This window comes from Rhipicephalus microplus, chromosome 1 (genome assembly GCF_043290135.1).
Source record: "Rhipicephalus microplus isolate Deutch F79 chromosome 1, USDA_Rmic, whole genome shotgun sequence".
NCBI classification, from domain to species: domain Eukaryota; kingdom Metazoa; phylum Arthropoda; class Arachnida; order Ixodida; family Ixodidae; genus Rhipicephalus; species Rhipicephalus microplus.
In genome coordinates, this window is record NC_134700.1 from 44,939,826 (window position 1) to 44,962,271 (window position 22,446).

Consider the following 22,446-nt stretch of genomic DNA (forward strand, 5'->3'; position numbering starts at 1 on the left):
TCTGTGACGCTGGACGATGTTCTCGATGAAGAACTTTGCTACCTTGGAGGCACTGCCTTTGTGCAGGGCCCTTGTCTCAATGTAGTGCGTTAGGTAGTCAGTAGCTATGACTATCCATTTGTTCCCAGAATTTGACGTCGGGCCCCAGTAAGTCCATGCCGATTTGCTGGAACGGTTGGCGAGGTGGCTCAATGCACTGAAGAAATCCGGCTGGCATAGTCGGCATTGGTTTTCGTCGCTGACAGTCGCAGAAGGTCCTGCCGTAACGAGTGACATCGGCGGCATGTCGTGGCCAGTAGTACTTTGCCTGTATTCTTGCGAACGTATGGGAAACACCGAGGTGTCCAGCCGTCGGTTCGTCGCATAGGGCCTCAAGTACTTCTGGTCTCTCTGCTGAAGGAGCCACGAGAAGGTGGTTGGCTTGAAGGGGCAAGCACTTCTTCTTTAAGAGAACTCGAGGTTTCGCAAGATGAATCACTCAAGTCCTCTTTTAAAAACATTCCAAACAGTCGCACTGTTACCCTTGAATTATTCCACAAGGGTCCTGGGTTACAAGTCAGTTCGCTCAGTAATGTCATTACTTGGCAAAGTTGGTGGCAGTTATCGTTCCCAAGAAACCGTCCTCTCCCAGGCCGTCAAGCGGCCGTGGTTTGACGGGGGCACGAGACAAGCAGTCTGTGTCAGAGTGTTTTTTTCTAGACTTCTAAACGACAGTCACGTCGACTTCTTGAAGTCTGAGGCTCCACCTTGCGAGGCGACCCGAAGGGTCTTTCAAGTTAGCTATCCAACACAAGGCATGGTGGTCGTTCACAACTTCGAAATGCCTGCCGTAGAAGCAGGGGCGAGACTTTGACGAAACTCAGATAATAGCAAGGCACTCTTTTCTGTTGTTGAATAGTTGGCTTCGGCCTTGGATAACGACCGGCTAACATAACTCATAACCCTTTCCACGTCATCAGTTCTCGCCATTGAGTTCTATGCTGCTTGCGTCAGTCTGTACTTCTGTTTCGGCGTATCTCTCGAATTGCGCAAGCATCAGTGGTGTCTGGAGGAGTCGTTTCATTGCTTGAAATGCTTCCTCTTCTGCCACTTCCCACCTTCACAGCACATTCAATTCGTGATTCTTTGGCATTGTAGGGGTCGGCGGCGTCTTTTCTGAGGTTAGTAGGATTTACTCAGACCTCAAGTTCATGACAGCACCGTGTTGACTTAGAAAGTCCAACCCAAGGATCTCACTTCTGGAGCAATGTTGTAATATTACAAAGCTCGCAGGATAAGTCTGGCTATTCATGGTGACTCTTGCTGTGAAGACTCCAGTCGGCGTTACTAAATTATCTCGAGCAGTCTGAATTTCGGTGCCTTGCCACGCAGTCTTCACTTTCTTCAACTTTGTCACCAAAGGCCCACTGACGACAGAATATTCGGCTCCAGTATCGACGAGAGCAGTGACGAGGTGGCCGTCAAATATTGCGTCGAGGTCGCTCATTGAGGTTGGGTTGTGGCGTCGTATCATTGCTACGTCTGTTTGCTCTGCTGCTTCCCCGTTGTGTCGTGACGTCTTCTGGCTGCAAAGGTTCCTTTCGGTTTCGTTGCGACGTCGTAATGGCGGCGGCGAAGGATCTTTGGTAGTTTGTCGCACAGCAACCGTATCTCCATCGGTTGCTGCTCTTATTTTTCCGAGTAAGGGCTTGGAGATTGGCCCCGAGCAGGGCAGCGGCACTGCCCGCGATGCGGTGAGCCATAGCGGCCTGGCAACGGGGGATAATAAGGTCTCCGGGGTATCGACTGCGCTCTTGTGAAGTAGTTGGCGATGTCATGCAATTGTTCGCCCTGTTGTAGACACGGCACGTTGACGTCGAAGCCCTGTAGACCTATCTGTCAGTACTGGCAACAGCGGTAGGTGCGATTGGCCTCTCCACAGTGGTAGCAGAGCAGGCAGTTGTCAGGTGCACGCCAAACGTCAGTTTTTCTCGGCACGCTGCGCTGTCCAGCCAGCGAACAGTAGGGCGTCGGTGGTGGTGGTGGCGGCGATGGTGTCTGGCGACGAAAGTGCGACGGGTTGGTGTCTTTGCGTGGGCGTGGAAGAGGAACGTGACGACGGGTTGCAGCAGCATAGCTCATGACTTCCAGCTGCGGCTCTGGAGGCCATGGAACGCCCAGCGATTGCTGGATGTTTTGGCGTACGACGTCCGCGATGGAGTTCACGCGAGGCTGCGCTGATGGAAGCAATTATCGCAGCTCTTGCACGATTGCTCTGGTTGTCTCACGCAGGTTGGCAGTTCCTAACACTTGGATGTCGACGTAGGTTATAGACGAGAAGTTACACTTGTTTTGCAGTGTCTGCCTCTCGAGCGTCTTCTCAATCGTAGATGCTTTCGAAATGAATTCGGTGACAGTTTTTTGGCGGGTTTCTGATCAGCCCGGCGATAAGTACTTAATTTACTCCCCACATGAGCAGACGGACCTTCTTCTCCACGGGCATGTCTGGGTCAGGAGTTGAATCATATCTTTCGTGAATAGCGCCACATTTTTATTTGGCATCTGCGGACGGGTTTTGAGGAGAGCTGCAGCCTTCTCCTTGCGGACCATGCTTGTGAAAGTGGCAAGGAACCTGGTGTGAAAGATGTCCCACATTGTGAGGCTTCACTGTTGATTCTCGAGCCAGGTACGAGCAGCGTCTTCTAAAGCGAAATAAACTTGCCGAAGCTCGTTATCGTCGGTCAAGTCATTGAAGACGACGACGCAGTCGAACCTTTCAAGCCAGTTTTGCGGGTATTCTATTGGGGAACCATGGAAAGTTGGTGGCTTTTTGAGTTGCCGGAGCAGGAGTGGTGCAGGTGGCACAGGCACTCTCATTGTTGCCGTAGTCGATGTCAACGTCTTGGTCTTCCGCGTCTTGTCGAGTAGAAGCCCGTACTTCACTGGCAGAACTTGTTGCCCGCAGCTGACTCGCAGCTTGTGGCTGGCATCGGTGTCTTCTTTGCTACGTGGGCTGGGTTCACGGCTTGACGGGGTCGTCCAGTACATGGAAGAAGCAGCACTTCCACCAGATGTCACGGGGTCGGGACGTGTATGAAGGGAGCAGACTCAGTGCTAAGATAAAACTGTTTATTTGGCGGAACTAGGGGCCAGGAAACTGAAGGTAAGATTGCAGCGGTCCACAGGGACTGATAGCAGCAAACAGAGCGTCAACTGACAAGCTGTGAATCGCAGTGGCATTTATACGGGTGTCATCAAATATTCTAGAGTTATAGCTAGCAGCCATGTAGGTTCCAAAATGATCTGTAATGTTCGCGAAGTGGGCGGGACCTTAAGGAAATGATCTACTACAGTCCCGAAGCTTCTCGAACAGTGCAGGTGCGATTCGCACTGAGAATTACGTACAGTGTAACGAGGCAATAACAAGACTTGAGGGAGGAGCGTAGCAATATAGGCACAAAGAAACTTCGAAAAAGTTCAGATTTTTGACGGAATACGTGTAACATCTGTGTCTACGACAAGAAAACAAACTAGTTTATGATGGTACAAAGGCTTCATGCATTTTTTTTCATCAGGCTTTGCAGAAACGGTCGCTTCTTTTTTAATACATGATAGTAAGTTAAGTGTCCACTGTCGAATAAACACACTCCTGCATCTCTTTCTTTTTGGCATGGCTGAGAAGGGCAACACCGGAGCAAATAGCCCAAGTGCCAGAGAGGTCTTTTTTCCTCGTATTAGCTTGGTCTAATCAAATAAAGTCAATTTCTCTTCTCTCTGGGAAGCTACATTAAAATAATTCTCTCTCTCTCTCTAAGAACACCTTAACGGGCCTTCCACCGTGTTTGATAATTCGAGCAGGCAATAGGAATGCATGCACCGCACAGTTACAATCTCATCTGCCAAGAGTTGCAATTTACGTGCCCCGAAAGAGGTGAAATATATGACTGAATGCTGCTTGACCTTCATCTCACAGGCATGGTGAAGGTGACGTATACAGCTAAACCAGCTTATAACGAACCTCCATATAATGAATTCTCCAATATAACAAAGTTTTTCTATTCCCCGCCGCTGCTCCATAGAAGCAGATGTATTTGCGACCTCTATGTAATTTCAAAGCAACAGTGGGAGACAACCTTAATAAAAGAAATTTTCCCCACAGGGAGTCCAGGAACTTTTTTTCCAGATTTTGGCATTTTGGTATGAGCGTGCATCTTCCGGGACTCGCGGGTGCCCCTCCAAAACATGAATTGGTGACGAGACGCACGGTGTCATAGGGGAGAGCGAGCGCTCATTATTGTGCGAGGTGGGCAGGCAGGTCGGGAGTATGTGCGGATGTGCCTCGCCAATCCAAACCAAAAATAAAAATAAAAAATACTTTTGCATTGGCAGTGCCATGCTTTTAGTTAGCGTAACATATGTGGGGCAGCATTGCGTATGGAGGGCTCTTTATCGAATAGTTTTGCGCGGCATCCGTGTTGTTCGCTCTTTGTTCTCGTGCGTGCATAGTTTGGCCCCCGACAATGTTCAGCTTTGTTTTTTTTTTAGGTGCAAAACATTATGGCGTCACCCGCTCGTCTCCCATTACTCTTTGTAACTAATGGTGGCACACCCGTTTATAACCACCAGTGGCTCACCCGTTCGTCTCCAGTTATCCTTTGTAACCATCGGTGACACCTACCCGAGAGAGTGGGTATGTGCCACAGGGGATAGACTTTTAGGGGCAAAGCTCCTTAATAAGGGCTCTGGAACCACTTGGAACCAAGTAACCATGGAATTAATTCACTGTAGAGCGTATTGCCTTACAAATTCAATGCTGCAAAAATTTAAGAATCCGTCCAGTACGAGCGGAGTTACAAAGATTTGTTACATGCTGGAATCGCATTTTCTCTTCTCTTGTCCCGGCAAAAGCACTGGAAGCTAAGCAGAGAGGGATGGGAAAGGCAAACAAAAATGTCACACAAGCCTCGTGACTTTGAGTACTTTTTTTTCTTTGAATACGTGGCTTTTTTAGTGCAATCACGCAAACACTTGTGGACAAATGATGGCCTCTCGCGGCAACCTCTGTAACAACCAAGTGCGCCATGTTCAAATCAGCCAATAGCTGATAGATGGGCTTACTACAAGTGATTTTTGGGCTTGTTTCATGATTTGTCGAAAAAAGAGAAAGCTAATTTTGATAATTTCTTGTGAATGCCAGGCCGCACGATGCGCTATAGCATTTGGCTTGCATGTTCTCGAGTGCCTCTACTACCGATCGGCAGCATTTTCTGACAATGCTCAAAAAGTGTTGCAGAGCCCCTTTAAGCTGTGGGTCGTGCATCCTTGATGTATGTAGTAAGTAGCCACGTCTTGTTTAGTTGTTGGAATGTCGAAGCTCCTTAAGCTGTGGTTCATGCATCCTCGATGTATGTAGTAGGTAGCCACCTCTTGTTTAGTTCTTGGAATGTCCGCTATATGGCGGTACTTGTATATAATCAGTATATGATGAAAAGATGCAAGATAGTGGTACTTGGAGTGTTCGCTAGGCGGATGGACAAACGGACAGACAGACGCACGGATAGACAGATTGACCTTCGGTTGGACGGACGGACAGATGGGCGCTTCGTCCCACTCATCATCATTCAGTCTGTGGATATGCTGTGATTTTTTTAAATGTGGACAACCGTGTCGTCACCTCTGAGGGGATGTCAGATTAGGCACTGCAAGACCACGGTGACAACGGATCTTCGGAGATCGATTCGTGGCGCAATTCTGTCTTTTCCTGCATCGTGAGTTCGCAGGCTAGTAGCTTTGGCGATTAGCCAATCAGTTCTGAGAACATCACGAAAGCGGGTGGAATTCGATGCAATGAACACAATAGCGAAAAATTGTAATGTTATACGTGGTAAGGCTCTTTTGGATCAGATATTGCAGAACTCCTACAAAACACTGGTAGGAGCAAATATGGTTGCTCCAGAGAGAAGTGCTCTTTCCTCGCAGTCTCTTCGCGTTGAAAGCGCACAGCTGATACTTGCCGAGATCGCACGGGCGCCAGCAATCGCGACCACTTTCAAAATCAAAATTCATTGTTGCTGCTTGAGTGACCCCCCCCCCCACCGATGCGCTTTTTCATGCTCGTTGAAGACGGGTGGTTTCCTTTCTGTCTGAGTATTTGACGGCAGTTCTAACACACTGGTGATGTTATGCACCTTCCAGACGATAGAGATGGGCCGGCTGATTTGATCTGAACTATAGCAGCGCTCACGTGTTTTTACCTGCTCGAGAAAGTCATGATGCTCGGGAGCATGCTATCAGTTTAGACTGTTATGAAACATGGCGGTGGGAGCAAAAACACACCGAGAGTGTCCGTAAATTGCTACCGCAAAAATAACACAGTTTTTTTGCCGCTAAATAAGTGTTTTGGGCTAGCTCTGCCCTCAGACCTTGTTTTGTTTTACTTGTGCCTTTGTTTTCCAAATTTTCGTACCGAACCTTCATAAAACAAAATCCCTTTTGTTATAAATTATTCCAGGAATTCATCAACTTCGTTATATCCAGGTTTAACTGTACAGCAAGAAATGGTCCTGCGTACGTCAAAGTAGTATGTGACAGTGCGAGAATTATTCGAGGCGACGTGTACATGCAATTTCTGCAATCTGTTGCCTGAAAAGAAGTACGAAAGTTGACAGAATTATTGAAACATACAAACAGAATATATGCATGCTATTTTCTTTAAACTTTGTATCAAGCGAAATTCTAGACTAAGCAACTTTCATTCTGTTTGGGTTGGTGTTCTCACTCTACTCGCATCCTGCCTGTGCCAGCATTCAAAACACTTGGTGTGGTTTTGGTGCATCGTTCCTTAGAGCTGTTCCAGCAATGTGACGCTGTGTATCGTGATACGGATACTTGATCTATGCCAACCTCTCCAAATCTGTGCGCATAGAGGGATTCATTCCACAGAAACAGGCAGTACAATAGAGAGAATGTCACGCGTATGTAACCTTGCGTGTGCATGACGTGTTATTGCATCTGCGTCGCATGATTTTTCGACTCCGATAATGAAGAGGGCAGGGAAGAAATTTGAAATGCGAAGGCTACACTTGGCGCGTGGCAAAGGTTTTGTAGTGCCATCATCATCATCATCATTTCTTGACCATTGCGTCGCACCTCTCGCACAGCCGATGCTAGCTCAAGCTGTGCAAAAATAGAGCGGGGTTCACGCGCCTGGCATGTTGGACGCTGGCAGCCACTGTCGCTCCGCTTGAGGCCTGAAATAAAGTGGCGAGATTCGGCACGGCCTCGTCGGCCGCCGTGCATGACGTCGTCTCGTGTCTCTTTTCTCTTGCGCCCGCTACAGTGGTGACCTAGAAAACACGCCCTTCAACGAGTCATCGGCTGCCACGTTTCCTTGACTCTGCCCGCCAGTGCTGCCGTCCCAAATGACATATCCCAAAGTATGGTCCCTCCAGCTCGACACCGTTCTTGCCGTGAATGGCATTACGGACCAGCCGCTGATGCACACTATTCTTCTCGATGCCCTTCCGGTAGAGCTGCGTCATCTCGCTGCCACTTCAAGCTCCAGCCCGCAGGCGTACGATGACCTTGGCTCTGCGGTGTTGGCCTCCTACGGCCTCACCTACCACCCACTTCAGTGGACCCGTGACTTCCCGGTTTCCTGTCAACAGCAAGCAGTATCAACCGGCCATCATCCCTGCATCGACCAAAACTTCGCTTCCCTGGCTGCGTCTCCTACAACCTCTTGTCCGGCCACTAGCGACGCGAGTTCTGCGTCCGGCTGCCCATCCAACGGCGTTCAGGACATTCTTGCTGCATGCGACAAGTCAGCCACGAGGTGCGTTTTTTTGACGTCCTTGGTCACCTATACTGGAGGCATGCTCGCCACCCGCTCATGCAGGCCGGCCTTCATGGCCCACAACACCTCTGACGCGTCAGTCTCCATGGCAGTGACCTCGCCGCACACCCTGAAGCCTGTCACAGACACGGTGATCACCCGACTTGCCTCGAATCAACCTGACGTTTTATCGAACTCGACGCTCTTTGCGATTTGTAAGCACTGTTATGCCTGCGAGTCCGCAGCGAACGTCCATGCCTCGGAAAAAGGAAATCTGTGTCAAGGCCAGCACGCGAGCCCGCCTGACGCGAACAACTCAACGGCGTCAACACGCGACGGCACCTTTCTGGCGCGCACGTGCGGTGAGTCACCTCAGCCCGCGAGCCCGTCGAGTAAACAACCGGCGTCTTCCTGTCTGGCTGGTCTGACGCAATGCCTTGCGACGTCACTCGTCCTTGGGTGCAGCCACCTGCAGCGCAGCCTCTCCAGATTCGATGAGAAGGAAGGACGCGGCCCAGTGGCGACCCCATTGGAGGACTCTGACCTCACGACCAGCGGCGCTTCTGGTTGGACATTTTGTTATTCAAGGAATCCACCCGGTGCATATAAAAGAAGCCCTGCGGCGCGTCGCGAGCAGCAGACCTGTTGGAGAGCCGACATGTGTGTCAGAGAAGAGCGCTATGTGAACAGGAGAGCTATGTGAGCATTTGAGCTATGTGTTAGTAGACGTGTGTGTCAGAGCAGTCCTATGTGAGAGCAGACGTGTGTGTCAGAGCAGCCCTATGTGATAGAGAGTTGAGCTGTGTGGTAGAGAAGAGAGCTATGTGATAGAGAGTTGAGCTGTGTGTCAGAGTTGAGCTATCTGTTAGCCGACCTGTTGGAGAGCCGACATGTGTGTCAGAGAAGAGCGCTTTGTGAACAGGAGGGCTATCTCTGCGCAGAAGCAGTCGCGAGCTGAGAAACCTACGCTACCAAACGGCTGGTGAGCTTCCCGGTGGAATTCGAAGCAGTGGCGCCTTTGGGACCGTGTTGGCGTCGCCGTCTTTCGAAACAGTGGTTGCAGCGGTGAGATTCGTAGCGCCCTTCGTAACGTCGTCGGAGGCGCGCTTCGCAACAGTGGTTGGCAGCTGCGGGATCGGCCGGCGTCAGGGACATCGATGCGGTGAGTGCCTGATGTTTCCCCTCAGTTCACCAGACTACTCTAGCTCAGGTTGTAGTAGTTTAGAGAAGGGCTGTGTAAAGCATTGAAGTGAGCTTTGATCGTTTCAAGCAAAGTCGAAGTGCTTTGAAACCAAAGTTAATGCGGAGGGGGTAAACACAGGAGTGTGAAAAATTGCTTGCGCGTCTTGCTAGTTGACTTATAGTGGGTACGGCAAGTAAATTGTTAACGGGGGCAAACAGCAAGAGGCTAGTGTGAACGATGGAGAACCTTAAAGTGAAGGAACTCATCGAAATTTCTGAGGAACTCAGCATTACTTTGGGCCGTGCGAAACGAAAGCAAGCGATCCTTGAGATCATGAAGAATGAAGGAGTGTCGGCTGAGGAAGTCGATGAGGCCTGGGAGGATATCAAAGCACGCCGCGCTTCCCGATAGTTTTCCTTATCTTTTCTCTAACAACTCGGAGCAGCTTCTCAAAGAGCAGGGTAAATCGTTCTTCTCCAATTTAGCGTACATGGCCCTCACGCGATCGCAAGCGCGGAAGCTTTTGCGGGAGCTTGATCTTGTTCTGTGTGGTAAAACAAGTTCAAAAGCAGCATATCTGTGTGATCTTAGTGGCGAGTCGACGGAACCTTTCGCGGGAGCTTGATCTTGTTCTGTGTGGTAAAACAAGTTCAAAAGCAGCATATCTGTGTGATCTTAGTGGCGAGTCGACGGAACCTCAAACATGAAATTCTCCGTGTGCGTCGTTTGAGCAGTCACTCGAGCGGCCCGTCGTCGAAGCGACCGGCGCGGTATGCGTAGGAGGAGACGACATGGCGCCATTGAGTCAGAGCGAGAGGGTTGCAACGCTCTCGCCTGTAGCGGAAAGTTGGGGTAAGCTGTCGAGGGTTGATCGAGAAACGCTCATTCGAGAGCAGCGTGAGGACCCCTCGATAAAAGTGCTAATTGAAAGCGTAAACTTGGAAAAAGAAAAAAAATATTTCTTTTTTGAGAAAGCAGGGCTCCTGTATCGGAGCTACACAAATGCGCAAGGTCGCAAGTATGAGCAGCTCTTGGTGCCACAAAAGTATTGTCGCCAACAATTGGAACTGGCGCATGAAAACGCATGGGCAGGGCATCTCGGCATAAAAAAAGACCAAGGCTAGAGTTTCCCTTGAGTTTTATTGGCCGAAATGCTGGAATGATATCGAAGTCTTTGTACGCTCATGCGACACTTGTCAGAGAGCGGGGAAATCCGCGGACAAGTGGAAGGCACCCATGAAGCTTTCTGATACGTATTATGAAGTGAAATTAGGAAGGCGGCCAAACAAAATTTACAACTTGATGAAAACATACGTTCAACGTCAAGCGGTCGTGAATCTGCTGTTAAATGCTTCAGAGGAAGAGGGAGCAGAAATTTTGAGTTCTAGCGATGTAACCGAAAGGAAATCGGAAGTAACCTTGGAACAGTTGAACCTAGAGCCTAGGTTAAGTGAAGTCCAGAAGAAGGAGCTGAGAAGGAATGTTCCTTTGTATGAAAAATCTGGACTCCCCTATTGTAGTTACACAGATGTGCAACGTCACAAGTACGAGCAGCCCTCAGTACCGCATAGGTATCATCGCTTAAAAGTGGCCGGTTACTGAGATGGAGCATGATGCTCCAACAACACAACTTTGACGTTCGCTACAAAAAAAAAAAAAAAGGGAAAGCTAAACGCTAATGCAGGCGCATTGAGCCGTGCGTTTAATTAGTACCTTCTCTACCTTTCGATTTCTCGCTGGTGATTCGGGGCAAAATTTTGACCTCATCACGACCTGAGCTGAGCGCTCTCGTCCAGAATGAGCTCAAGGAGCCAACTTTATGTTGTATTCTAATTCGTTACGATGTTGTACGTGTAAAAAAAAATTGAGTTCTCATTTTAAGAGTCTTGTGTCCCACATGTGCCTCTTGATGTAGAGGGATTGAAGTTCCGATAGACGCGTAGCTAGGTATATGTTGTACTATACTTTGTCTGGTGTTCTGCCGGGTGACCGAGGGCACTTGCTTGTGTCGTGTGTTGTCTGTTGTCGAACCGTTCTTAACAAGTTGCGAACCATCGACAAGTGCTGAAACTAAAAATCGTCAGAAGAGACGAGCAAAGCTGGTCGACAAGTTGTGGCGACAAGCCAGTGGAGCTGGGATCCGTCCTCAAGAATGGGATGTGTTCCCGGAACAGAGTCTGGAGCTGCATTCTCCCCATGGCCCTGGAGGCGAACCTGGAGGGACCTGGCGAACGAGCGTGCCTGACATCCGAGCCACGTGGAAGCAGCTCGTCTTTTCGGGGCATTGTCTGGCGGCGGGGGTGCTGTTATGCCTGCGAGTCCGCAGCGAACGTCCATGCCTCGGAAAAAGGAAATCTGTGTCAAGGCTAGCACGCAAGCCCGCCTGACGCGAACAACTCAACGGCGTCAACACGCGACGGTGCCTTTCTGGCGCGCACGTGCGGTGAGTCACCTCAGCCCGCGAGCCCGTCGAGTAAACAACCGGCGTCTTCCTGTCTGGCGGGTCTGACGTAATGCCTTGCGACGTCACTCGTCCTTGGGTGCAGCCACCTGCAGCGCAGCCTCTCCAGATTCGATGAGAAAGAAGGACGCGGCCCGGCGGCGACCCCATTGGAGGACTCTGACCTCACGACCAGCGGCGCTTCTGGTTGGACATTTTGTTATTCAAAGAATCCACCCGGTGCATATAAAAGAAGCCCTGCGGCGCGTCGCGAGCAGCAGACCTGTTGGAGAGCCGACATGTGTGTCAGAGAAGAGCGCTATGTGAACAGGAGAGCTATGTGAGCATTTGAGCTATGTGTTAGTAGACGTGTGTGTCAGAGCAGTCCTATGTGAGAGCAGAGGTGTGTGTCAGAGCAGTCCTATGTGAGAGCAGACGTGTGTGTCAGAGCAGTCCTATGTGATATAGAGTTGAGCTGTGTGGTAGAGAAGAGAGCTATGTGATAGAGAGTTGAGCTGTGTGGTAGAGAAGAGAGCTATGTGATAGAAAGTTGAGCTGTGTGGTAGAGAAGAGAGCTATGTGATAGAGGGTTGAGCTGTGTGGTAGAGAAGAGAGCTATGTGATAGAGAGTTGAGCTGTATGGTAGAGAAGAGAGCTATGTGATAGAGAGTTGAGCTGTGTGTCAGAGTTGAGCTGTGTGTCAGAGTTGAGCTATATGTTAGCCGACCTGTTGGAGAGCCGACATGTGTGTCAGAGAAGAGCGCTATGTGAACAGGAGAGCTATCTCTGTGCAGAAGCAGTCGCGAGCTGAGAAACCTACGCTACCAAACGGCTGGTGACCTTCCCGGTGGAATTCAAAGCAGTGGCGCCTTCGGGACCGTGTTGGCGTCGCCGTCTTTCGAAACAGTGGTTGCAGCGGTGAGATTCGTAGCGCCCTTCGTAACGTTGTCTGAGGCGCGCTTCGCAACAGCACCGACTAGCCTTGCCCTCTAAATATTTTGCTGCGGAAGCTCAAGTTCCTGTGGAACTACGGCCGACCTTCAGCGACGCTACGACTATGACTGATGTGCTTGAGGATGGCATGCCTCGTCCGCTTCCGACAGGGCTCTCCACACATGCCACGCTTGTGTTGAATGTGCCAGCGATTCTGTTGACCCTGCAGGCCAACCCTCGTGCGCGGACAACGGAAGGTCGTTTCACGAGCAAAAGTATGCTGCCCGATCCTCTGGCAGAGTCCACGCTAACTGGGCTCCACAACCATCATCCCCCCTGAGCCTCTTACGCCAGACGGCAACCACCAGAACGATGGCTGGTTCGTCCCAGCGGCGACTACCCTCATTCCTCCTGCATGCTTACCACTCGTCACACTACATCGACGAAGTGAACGCGCTCGGTGTAAAATATTGCGGTCCTTTTTGAGCCGTCCTACTACGCAGCCACGTCTTGCTGTCAAGGCCGTGAAGATGACGAAAGCGCTTAATCGGTCTGCCAGACGTAAGAGCCCACCGCTTGTCCCTGCCAGACGTAAGAGCCCACCGCTTGTCTTGCGCCCATTTACCCGCAGAGCACGTGGCGCAGTTACTCGGACATGTTCCCACGTCGGTAGGCGCGCATCTCCTCGCCAGCACGCCGGGCGCGGCACAACTTTGAAGCCTATGTTGTGTCGACACTGTCTTCTACACAAGCACAGCTGATCCACTGCCAATATTAGCAGCCTAACCTCGCGCCGTGTTGTCCGCACTCGATCCAGCCTACCAGGTTGTGGGACACGCTTGTGCACGGCCACAATGCCTCGACTTTTACTTCTTCACCCTCAGTGTTTTTTCCAGTGTCGCCCACCAGAAACTTACTGGTTCCCGATGGACCCTTCACGTTGACAACCTGGATTTCCCAAACAGACACTTTATGAATTCTCTTTCATGTATATTGTATCTGTCGCTCATTATTTTTCATATACCTTCCAACCACGGGAGCCCTGTAGTGCCATCGTCATTATCATTTTATAACTACTGCACCACGTCTGTCGCGCAGCTAATGCTAGCTGGAGCTGCCCGAGAATACAACGGGGTTCACGAGCCTGGCATGTCAGACACTGGCAGCCGCTGCCACTCCGCTTGAGGCCTGAAATAAAGTGGTGAGATTCGGCATGGTCCCATCGGCCGCTTACACCACGTCGTCTCACGTCTCTCGCCTCCTATGCCCGCTGAAGTTTCAATCTCACCTTTTCCCATCATGCTCTCACGACTTGTAATGAGCCAATTGAAAAATTATAGTTGTGCAAAGCTTTTCTTTGGGCACGCAACAAATTCCAGATTCTAAGTAAAAATTTTTATGTGACCTATTGAAGTGGCGTTTAGGAACTAAATTACAAGCAAAACAATTATTCAAAAACCACGTGGACTTCTTTTTGTTTTTAGCTACGCTCTTCTTTTCCCTGATAACACTCCAAAATTTCACATTCGTTCTCCATCGTCCTGCAGGTGCATAGAAGCACCTCCTGTTCTCTATGCTTGTAAGCAGATGTAGGATGGATCCCGAGCAGACGACGCGACGTGAATGAATACTTTTGTAGAAGCTAATCGGACTTCCTATTGACTAAGAGGCTTTGTAGCCTTGACAGTGCTGAAAGGTACTTATGAGATGGAGTACTGGTTGCACCCTATAGAGTTCGGAAAGCTCTATCTTGCCTGGTTACATGAATACCGGTCTCCGATTGTACTCAAAAGCTTTATTAGATGTTAAATAGCGTTGTGATGTTTGTTGGTGAGGTTCGTCGCGCCGCAGAGCGTGTGACGCGTTGCGGATGGAGGAGACGGTATCTGACGTTAACAAACCACACTACAATTGTATTTGACAGCATACACACACGAAATACATAAAGCGGCAGCGTACACTACTAGTCAATTGTCTCACGTGGCGGTGCTTGGGGACCAGGAGGCTGTGGGCTGGTTGAGTCCCTGTGATGACGTAATCGTCGTCGGGTAGATGTCCGGTGTGGCAACGACGTAGCAGCAGCAGGGGTTAAGGGCCGAGTGAACGAACCGTCGCTCGGTAGCCGGTAGCCAGACAGGGCTCGTCCGCGCCAGGCCAGGACCTTGCGACGCTCGTCTCGACGGCGGTGGACAATCTGGAACCTCGCGCGTAGGTGCGGGTTCTCCGAGAGCAGCAGGCCGCGTCCCAGGTCTTGCCAGGCGAGGACCGTGAGGCGCTCGCTGTCCCGAAGACAGGCGCCCTGTGTATGCGAACCTCGCGCGTAGATGCGGGTTCTCCAACAACCTGCCGCCCGTTCTGCCGGCGTTCCAAAAAAAAAAAACTGTCTCCCCTGCGCGCGCCCTTCTTAATCTTCTCTGCAGCCCGAGCTCCTTCGTTTTTCTCGCCTTCCAGCGATCGGCCACTCCGTCGTCTGCTCTCGCTTTCCCTGCTTCGTCACATTACCCCCCCACTTAAGAAGGTTCTTCGCTGTGAAGAACTTGCAGCTGCCACTGGATCCCTTGGGACACCGTAGTACACGCGCACTCGGAGCACTGCACTACACTTCCGAGCCCCGCACACTCGGCACACATAAGAGACACAAAAGTTGTCACCAGTGTTCAGGGCCCCGCACACCCGACACTCTCAAAGGTACTCGCAAGACGAGATGAAAGTTGGTCCGTCACGGTAAGTAATGTGCACCGAAAAAAAAAAAATTCCATCAATTATACCCGACACTGCGAAATCCTCAAGCCGTGTAGCGATGATGTTCATGCGCTTGGCAACCGGCTCATATAGTCTGCTCCTACATTCTCACTGCCTTTTATATATTCAACGCTGAAGTCGTACTCCATGAGTATGAGGCTCCAACGTAGAACACGGCTGTTGATGTGTTTGGCGGAGTTGATGTAAACGAGAGGCTTGTGGTCGCTTTGTAGTATGAACGTTCGCCCGAACAAGTAAATATGAAATTTCTGGATGGCCCACGTGAGTGCCAGGGCTTCGCGCTCGATTGTCGAATAGGCAGTTTCTCGTGGTTGCAGTCGTCGGCTAGCGTACGACACTGGGTGTAGCATAGCACCATGCCGCTGCATAAGTATGGCACCTACGCTTGTTGACGAGGCGTCGGTGCGAAGTACAAAAGGCTGAGCGAAATCGGGTGCTCTCAAGACAGGTTGTGTAGACAGCATGGTCTTGAGTGCATCGAAGGCTTTCTGTTCCTGCACTCCCCAAATTACTTTGTTAGGGGCTCTCTTTTTAGTCAGTTCAGTTAATGGTCCTGCTATCTCGGAGTACTTGTGGACGAAATCTCTGTAATAGCCCGTAAGTCCAAGGAAAGAGCGTACTTCTTTTTTCGTCTGTGGGCGCTTGGCTGCCCGTATTTTATCAAGGGTTTCGATCTGGGGTTTGATGATGCCATTTTCGACGTGATGACCGAGGAACTTTACTGACCGCTGACCAATCTCACTTTTCGTTGGTCGAATCGTCAACCCGGATTCGCTAACTCGTTGAAGAAAGGCTTCAAGTGTGGCCACGTGTTCTGTCCACGTCTCGGTTGCAACGAGCACATCGTCGAAGTAAAAGTAAATATGGGGTATATCTGCTACCACCTTCCTCATTAGACGGTTGAAGACAGCTGGGGCGGTTTTAATGCCAAACGGCATGAAACGAAACTGATAAAGGCCTGCTGATGTAGAAAACGCTGTCATTGCTTTGGACTCTTCATGCATCGGGACTTGCCAATACCCTTTAGCAAAGTCGAACTTAGAAAAATATCGTGCCTTCCCCAGTTGTCCAAAAATAACATCAACTCGAGGTATGGGCTCATTGTCGTTCAGCAGTATCTTGTTGAGTTGCCGGAAGTCAATGCATAGACGTATTGTCCCGTCTTTTTTCTTGACAACTACTATCGGCGACTGGTAGGGAGACTCAGATGGCTCGATGATGCCTTGCTTCAGCATGTCTCTAATTTCTTGTTGAACTGCCTCTTTGGTAGCAAACGGTAGTGGATACGGCCGTATGTTCACTGGTGTATCCGTTGCGACATTCAACTTGCACTGGGTGAGATGTGTTCTGCCGGGAATGTCGGTGAATACATTCTCGTAGGTATGCAGTATTCTAGCGATCTGCGTGCGCTGTTTAGTAGAGAGTGCTTCCGATATGTTCACATCGGCAGCAGATTCTTTTTGCTGAAAAGGTACGCATGGTAGATCGTCGTGCTCAGTATCATCAGCCAGACACGCGACTGACGCTTCTTTTGTTGGCTGTGGTACCGATGGTCGTTCTTGATATTTTTTGAGGAGGTTGACGTGAAACAGAGATGTTCGCGTTCCTAAATCAATAACGTAATCCACGTCATTCTTCCTCTCTAGAACTGTGAAAGGCCCTTTCCATGTTAGAATCAGTTTGTAGTTGTCCGACGGGAGTAGCAGCAGCACCTTGTCTCCAACAGCTAAACGCCGTGGTCTAGTCTTCATGTCATAGTGCTTCTTCTGCACAAGTTTGGCTTTCTGCAGCTCCTCCTTGGCTAGACGACAAGTGTTTTCAAGACGTCTCCGCAGGTCAACTACATAGCCGTACGAGGTCTTCGTCTCATCATCTAGATGATTACCAGTCCACATCTCTTTCAATATTGACATGGGCCCTCTGACGTAACGGCCATAGAGTAAGTCAAACGGGGCGAAGCCCAAACTTGACTGCGGAACTTCTCTATAGGCGAAAAGTAAAGGCGCTAAGTACCGGTCCCAACTTTTCGGGCACTCTTGACACATTCGTCTTATCATTCGTTTAAGTGTGCCATTGAACCTCTCGACAAGACCATTTGCCATGGGATGATATGGTGTCGTCGGCAACTGTGTGAAGGATAGAAGCCTGCTGAATTCGCGCATTAGGTGGGACGTAAAAGACGTGCCTCGGTCGCTGATGATTTCCTGAGGTACCCCCACTCGCGAGAACATCTCCAACAGTGCTTCAGCGATCCTTTCTGTTTCAATGCTTGGCAGCGCCACCGCATCAGGATACCGCGTTGCCATGTCCACCATTGTCAAAACGTATCTATTCCCTTTTTCTGACTTGGGAGATAATGGTCCCACAATGTCAATGGCCACTCTCTTAAACGGTGTATCAATGACGGGGGTTTTACCCAACGGTACTCGCCCAACTAAGTGTTTTGGGAAAGTTCTCTGGCACGTGTCGCACGATTTCACAAATCGTGTGATGTCAGAAAGTACCCCTGGCCAATAGAACTCCTCGAGGATACGGTCTGTTGTGCGTTTTATACCCTGATGGCCCGCAAGAATTCCTTCATGAGCCATTTGCATTACACAATGGCGGAGGGCTGTAGGTACAACAAGTTGTTCAGTTTCTCTCTTCGATCTGAGCTTGTACCTCCTGTATAGAATTTCTTCTTTTGTGAAGAAAAGAATCTCGGCAAACCTGGTCTGGATGGGTTTATCGACGGCCTCAAAGCATTTCTGTAAGCTAGCGTCATCCCTCTGACTTTTCTGCAAGTCACGTGCACTCATATCTAGGGGACTTATTGTTGGTACCGGCAGGCGACGAGAACTCCGTCCGACTGTCGCGGCGACTTCGTTTTCCTTTGATTGCCTCGCAACCGAAGTGAATGCATCTGTAGTATAAGATCCAGTCAGCGATCCGTCGTCTGCTCCCACCCTAGATGATATTTTCATCGGACTAGCTGGACGTAGGTGTCTTTTCCAATCTTGATCAGGATCGGAGGCGTCACGGACCCCTTGGACGTTTCCCAGAACGACGTCATACAGTGGGTCATCCATGCAGATCGCGCGAGTCTTGCCTGAGAAAAAGGGTGAAATAATTCGCACGTCTGCCTCCGGCAGTTTCAGTACCCTTCGATCAAGAAGACACACAGAGGAAACTTTCCCCGTCAGATTGCTGACTGGTACAAGGGACCTTCTCACAATAACCGAGTCGCATCCTGTATCCCGTAAGACCGTAACGGGCTGGTTTTCAAGGACGCCTTCGGCCGTAGGCATAGACTTGTCCTCCCACTTGATTCTCGTACGTTTCGAGCAATCAGTACCTTGCCGGGAAGCCTGTGTCTCCTGGTTTGATGCTTTCGGACCTTCTGCTTGCTCTTTCAGGCACGAGGCTTTACCGCTTCCCTTGTTAGGGCAGTCCTCTTTGCTATGCCCACTACGTCTACATTTTCCGCAGAAGGCTGGTTTTGTCCTTGGCCCTTTAGTATTTGCCCAGCAATCTGAGGCCTTATGACCGCGCTTTCCACAAAGCAAACAATGTGGTTTGTCCTTTTCCTCTTTCCGTAGTGCGGCCTGCGCTCGATCTGGTGGCTTTTTATGGTCCTTGTCGTCCTTACCTTTACCAAGGTTGACGAAACCCTGCGCCTCCATATAATGATCAGTAGCTTCTACTAGCTTTTCAATTCCTCGGCAATCCCTTTCCCGCAGGAAGATTGCCAGCTTCTCGTGGCACTGCGTGATGAATTGCTCTGAAACAATAACGTCTCGTAGAGCTTCGTACGTCCGTTCGGTCTTGGCCATCTCTTGCCAATGGTCGAAATAACCTAGTAACCGCCCAGCGAACTGTCGACCCGTTTCGCAGTCCTCAGGCTTCGCCGACCGAAACTTAGTGCGGTAGCCCTCCTCTGTAAACCGGAAGCGCTGCAACAACGTTTTCTTTAACGTTGCGTAATCCATGGCATGGTCAGGTGCCATTCTGCCAACAACACTTAGCGCTTCACCTGTCAAACAAAGGCTCAGTGAAAGGGCCCACTTGTCTTGCGGCCAATCCTGGCTCCTGGCGACGCGTTCAAAGCGCTGGATGTACGCGTCCAGCTCGTCGCGAACTTCGTTGAAGGGCGGTATGAGTTTGTGCGGACTTTCGTAGCTTTGAGGAGAACCCATGTGCGGACCCTCTACTGATTGACCTGTAGTCACGCTACCCGTTGTCGCATCTAACTCTCGGAGCTTCAACCTTAGTTCGAGAACCTCCTTTTCTGCTTGTAGCCTCGCCAGTGCCTCGGCATCAGCTTCTTTTGCCGCATTGCGTTCGGCTAAACGTACTTCCCGCGCTTCTCGTTCACGTACGCGCTCCTCATCGATCCACTGCTTTAGCCCTGGACCGCTCAACCCCAGTTCCTTTCCAATTGCTGTGAGCTTGTCCGTCTCCATCGTCAACCGTCAGACCCGCATAAGCGACGCGCTGCTCTTTTATAGGATAAGAGCGGTCCTGTCGCGCGGACGCCAGATGTGATGTTTGTTGGTGAGGTTCGTCGCGCCGCAGAGCGTGTGACGCGTTGCGGATGGAGGAGACGGTATCTGACGTTAACAAACCACACTACAATTGTATTTGACAGCATACACACACGAAATACATAAAGCGGCAGCGTACACTACTAGTCAATTGTCTCACGTGGCGGTGCTTGGGGACCAGGAGGCTGTGGGCTGGTTGAGTCCCTGTGATGACGTAATCGTCGTCGGGTAGATGTCCGGTGTGGCAACGACGTAGCAGCAGCAGGGGTTAAGGGCCGAGTGAACGAACCGTCGCTCGGTAGCCGGTAGCCAGACAGGGCTCGTCCGCGCCAGGCCAGGACCTTGCGACGCTCGTCTCGACGGCGGTGGACAATCTGGAACCTCGCGCGTAGGTGCGGGTTCTCCGAGAGCAGCAGGCCGCGTCCCAGGTCTTGCCAGGCGAGGACCGTGAGGCGCTCGCTGTCCCGAAGACAGGCGCCCTGTGTATGCGAACCTCGCGCGTAGATGCGGGTTCTCCAACAACCTGCCGCCCGTTCTGCCGGCGTTCCAAAAAAAAAAAACTGTCTCGCCTGCGCGCGCCCTTCTTAATCTTCTCTGCAGCCCGAGCTCCTTCGTTTTTCTCGCCTTCCAGCGATCGGCCACTCCGTCGTCTGCTCTCGCTTTCCCTGCTTCGTCACAAGCGTTCATATAGCCATTGATATTAAAAATAGGCATTTATAGGCACTTATAGGAATTTAGGCACAAACATCGAAGATAGGCATTTATAGGCACGTTAGAAACACTATAAAAGCTCTTCTTCTAACCTCTAATACATGCTTATATATCAGAGTGGCTTGATAGAAATGCAAAAAACAAAAAAGGCATTTGCCCTATAATCTGGTCTCTAGTCATGAATAAAGGGGCACGAGGCACGTGCTGATAGTACGCAAGTGGCGATGGTGTGCGGAGCCACGGAGAAGTATCCGATGGTATGCGGTATTGCCACGTCCCGCACATGCGATTGGTGGGTGAAGGGCTGGTGGTACTCGACCTGAGTCATGGTTGGAAACACCAGAAGAATAAACGGTACTGTTTTGTGGAGCTCCGGACTGAGAAGGTGAAGCACGCGACGAAGGCAGGAGGTACCCAGTTCTGGTGGCTGCCGGCGTGAGAGGCCTGGAAGTGGCCGTCCACCTTGGGAGACACGAGTGAGGCTGCCTGGACGTGCTGCACCTCATCACGGCAGTTCCCGGTGAGCCAAAAATCTCTTCTTCGAGTCAGGATGGCAGCGGCCCACACTAGACTCATTGGAGTGCCCATCACCAGTAAGGTCAGGCAGCACGGAACGATTTGTGCCCAATGACGAGTTAGGCCTAATCTGGCCAGGCCGAACACTGCGCAGAAATCTGAAACATGGGCGATGAAGACAAGCGGCTTGTTGGGCAGAAGCAACCAATAACGACTCTAGTAGCTTGCCAAGGACGTCGACGACGGACTTGGTGAGACGTCTACAAGACATAGGCACGGTGTGAACATGGTGAATCGTAAGAATGTTCGGTTGCTGCTAAACCGCCCCTGTAGCACCTAAATCGATTATCAGCCCTATACTGTGTCGCAGCACCCTAATTTAGCCACAAAGTGCCCCCGTGCCTGAAAACAATGCTAAAATATTATCCTTTAGGTTTCATCGATACAGTTATATTAGCAGTTTCGTCAAGACTGTGATCACTCGAGCAGCAGCTGTGAAATTAGATTCTAAGGTTGTGAACGATGTCGCGCATGCTGCCTCGACAAGCATCAGCACGAATGGCCCATGAACACTCGTAACGTTTTGCACTCTCATTGAAGTGACAAAACAGCATCTTTTCAATGATACATAGAGTATGTGATATCGTATTTATAAGAGTTAACTCCCAGTCGTACGTACTTTGTATAACATACCAATTTGTTGCTATTGCATTCATTGCTTCGCCCTTTATAACCTAATGACAGCATTCAAAAAAAAAAGAAAAAAAAAAGGGATGATGGTAACAGTGTTCAAGAGAAGCAGGGATAGTGTCAGGCTCCTGCAACAACCTGGTAAAGACAGGTGCACAGGACGGCTCATCAAGCATTTTTCATGCAGCCTCTTCACGATATGAGCAGAGCACGTCAAAATTTACAAGGGCAGCGCGTGCACCAGCAATTGCAACCGCGCTCATAAAAGCAAAGTTCGCATTTGCTGCCCGAGCGGCACCCCCCCTTTGTGTCTTTTCATGCTCGTTCAAGGCGAGCATGGCGTTTCCCCTGCTTCGACGGGAGGCCTCCTGAGTGGTGTAATGTTAGAGTTACTATATCGGCTATACAGTAACTTTAGGTGATGTCATCGCATGCGACTTGACCAACGAAGATGGGCCGGCTTGTTTTATTCCTACTTCAGCTGTGTTAGTTGCCCCCACCAGCACGCTTTTACCTGCGAGTAAAACACAGGAATCGCAGGGGTATCTTATCAATTTTGACTTCACACAAGACAGCACAGCGAGAGCAAAAACTCATCGAAAGTGTGCATAGAATTTCTATCATAATAATAATGCTATCACTCTATTTAGCTTGCTGTGTGAAAAATGAGCCCCTGGACCAATCTGGCTTCACAAGTGCTGTGAAACGGGCCTACATCTGATCTGAATATTGTCTCTGACTGCTCCAAACTTGCTCAAAAAGGTGTTTCTGGCTGCTCCTAAATGTCTTTCTATATTGTCCAAGTCTGCTCCCAAGGCTGCTCCCAAACCTGTGCACCCTGTTCCGCCACTGCACTTCTATGCAAGATACTCCC

The 22,446-nt window shown here is 50.3% G+C and overlaps 1 protein-coding gene and 1 long non-coding RNA gene across 3 annotated transcripts in view; one reads left to right on the forward strand and one right to left on the reverse strand.

Moving 5' to 3' along the window:
* LOC119177742 (uncharacterized) overlaps positions 1 to 22,446 on the forward strand; it is a 285,269-nt gene that overhangs the window by 46,956 nt on the left and 215,867 nt on the right. The gene's annotated exons all lie outside the window — the stretch shown is intronic.
* Positions 1 to 22,446, reverse strand: part of LOC119177745 (uncharacterized) — a 145,493-nt gene that overhangs the window by 37,833 nt on the left and 85,214 nt on the right. The window lies entirely within an intron of this gene.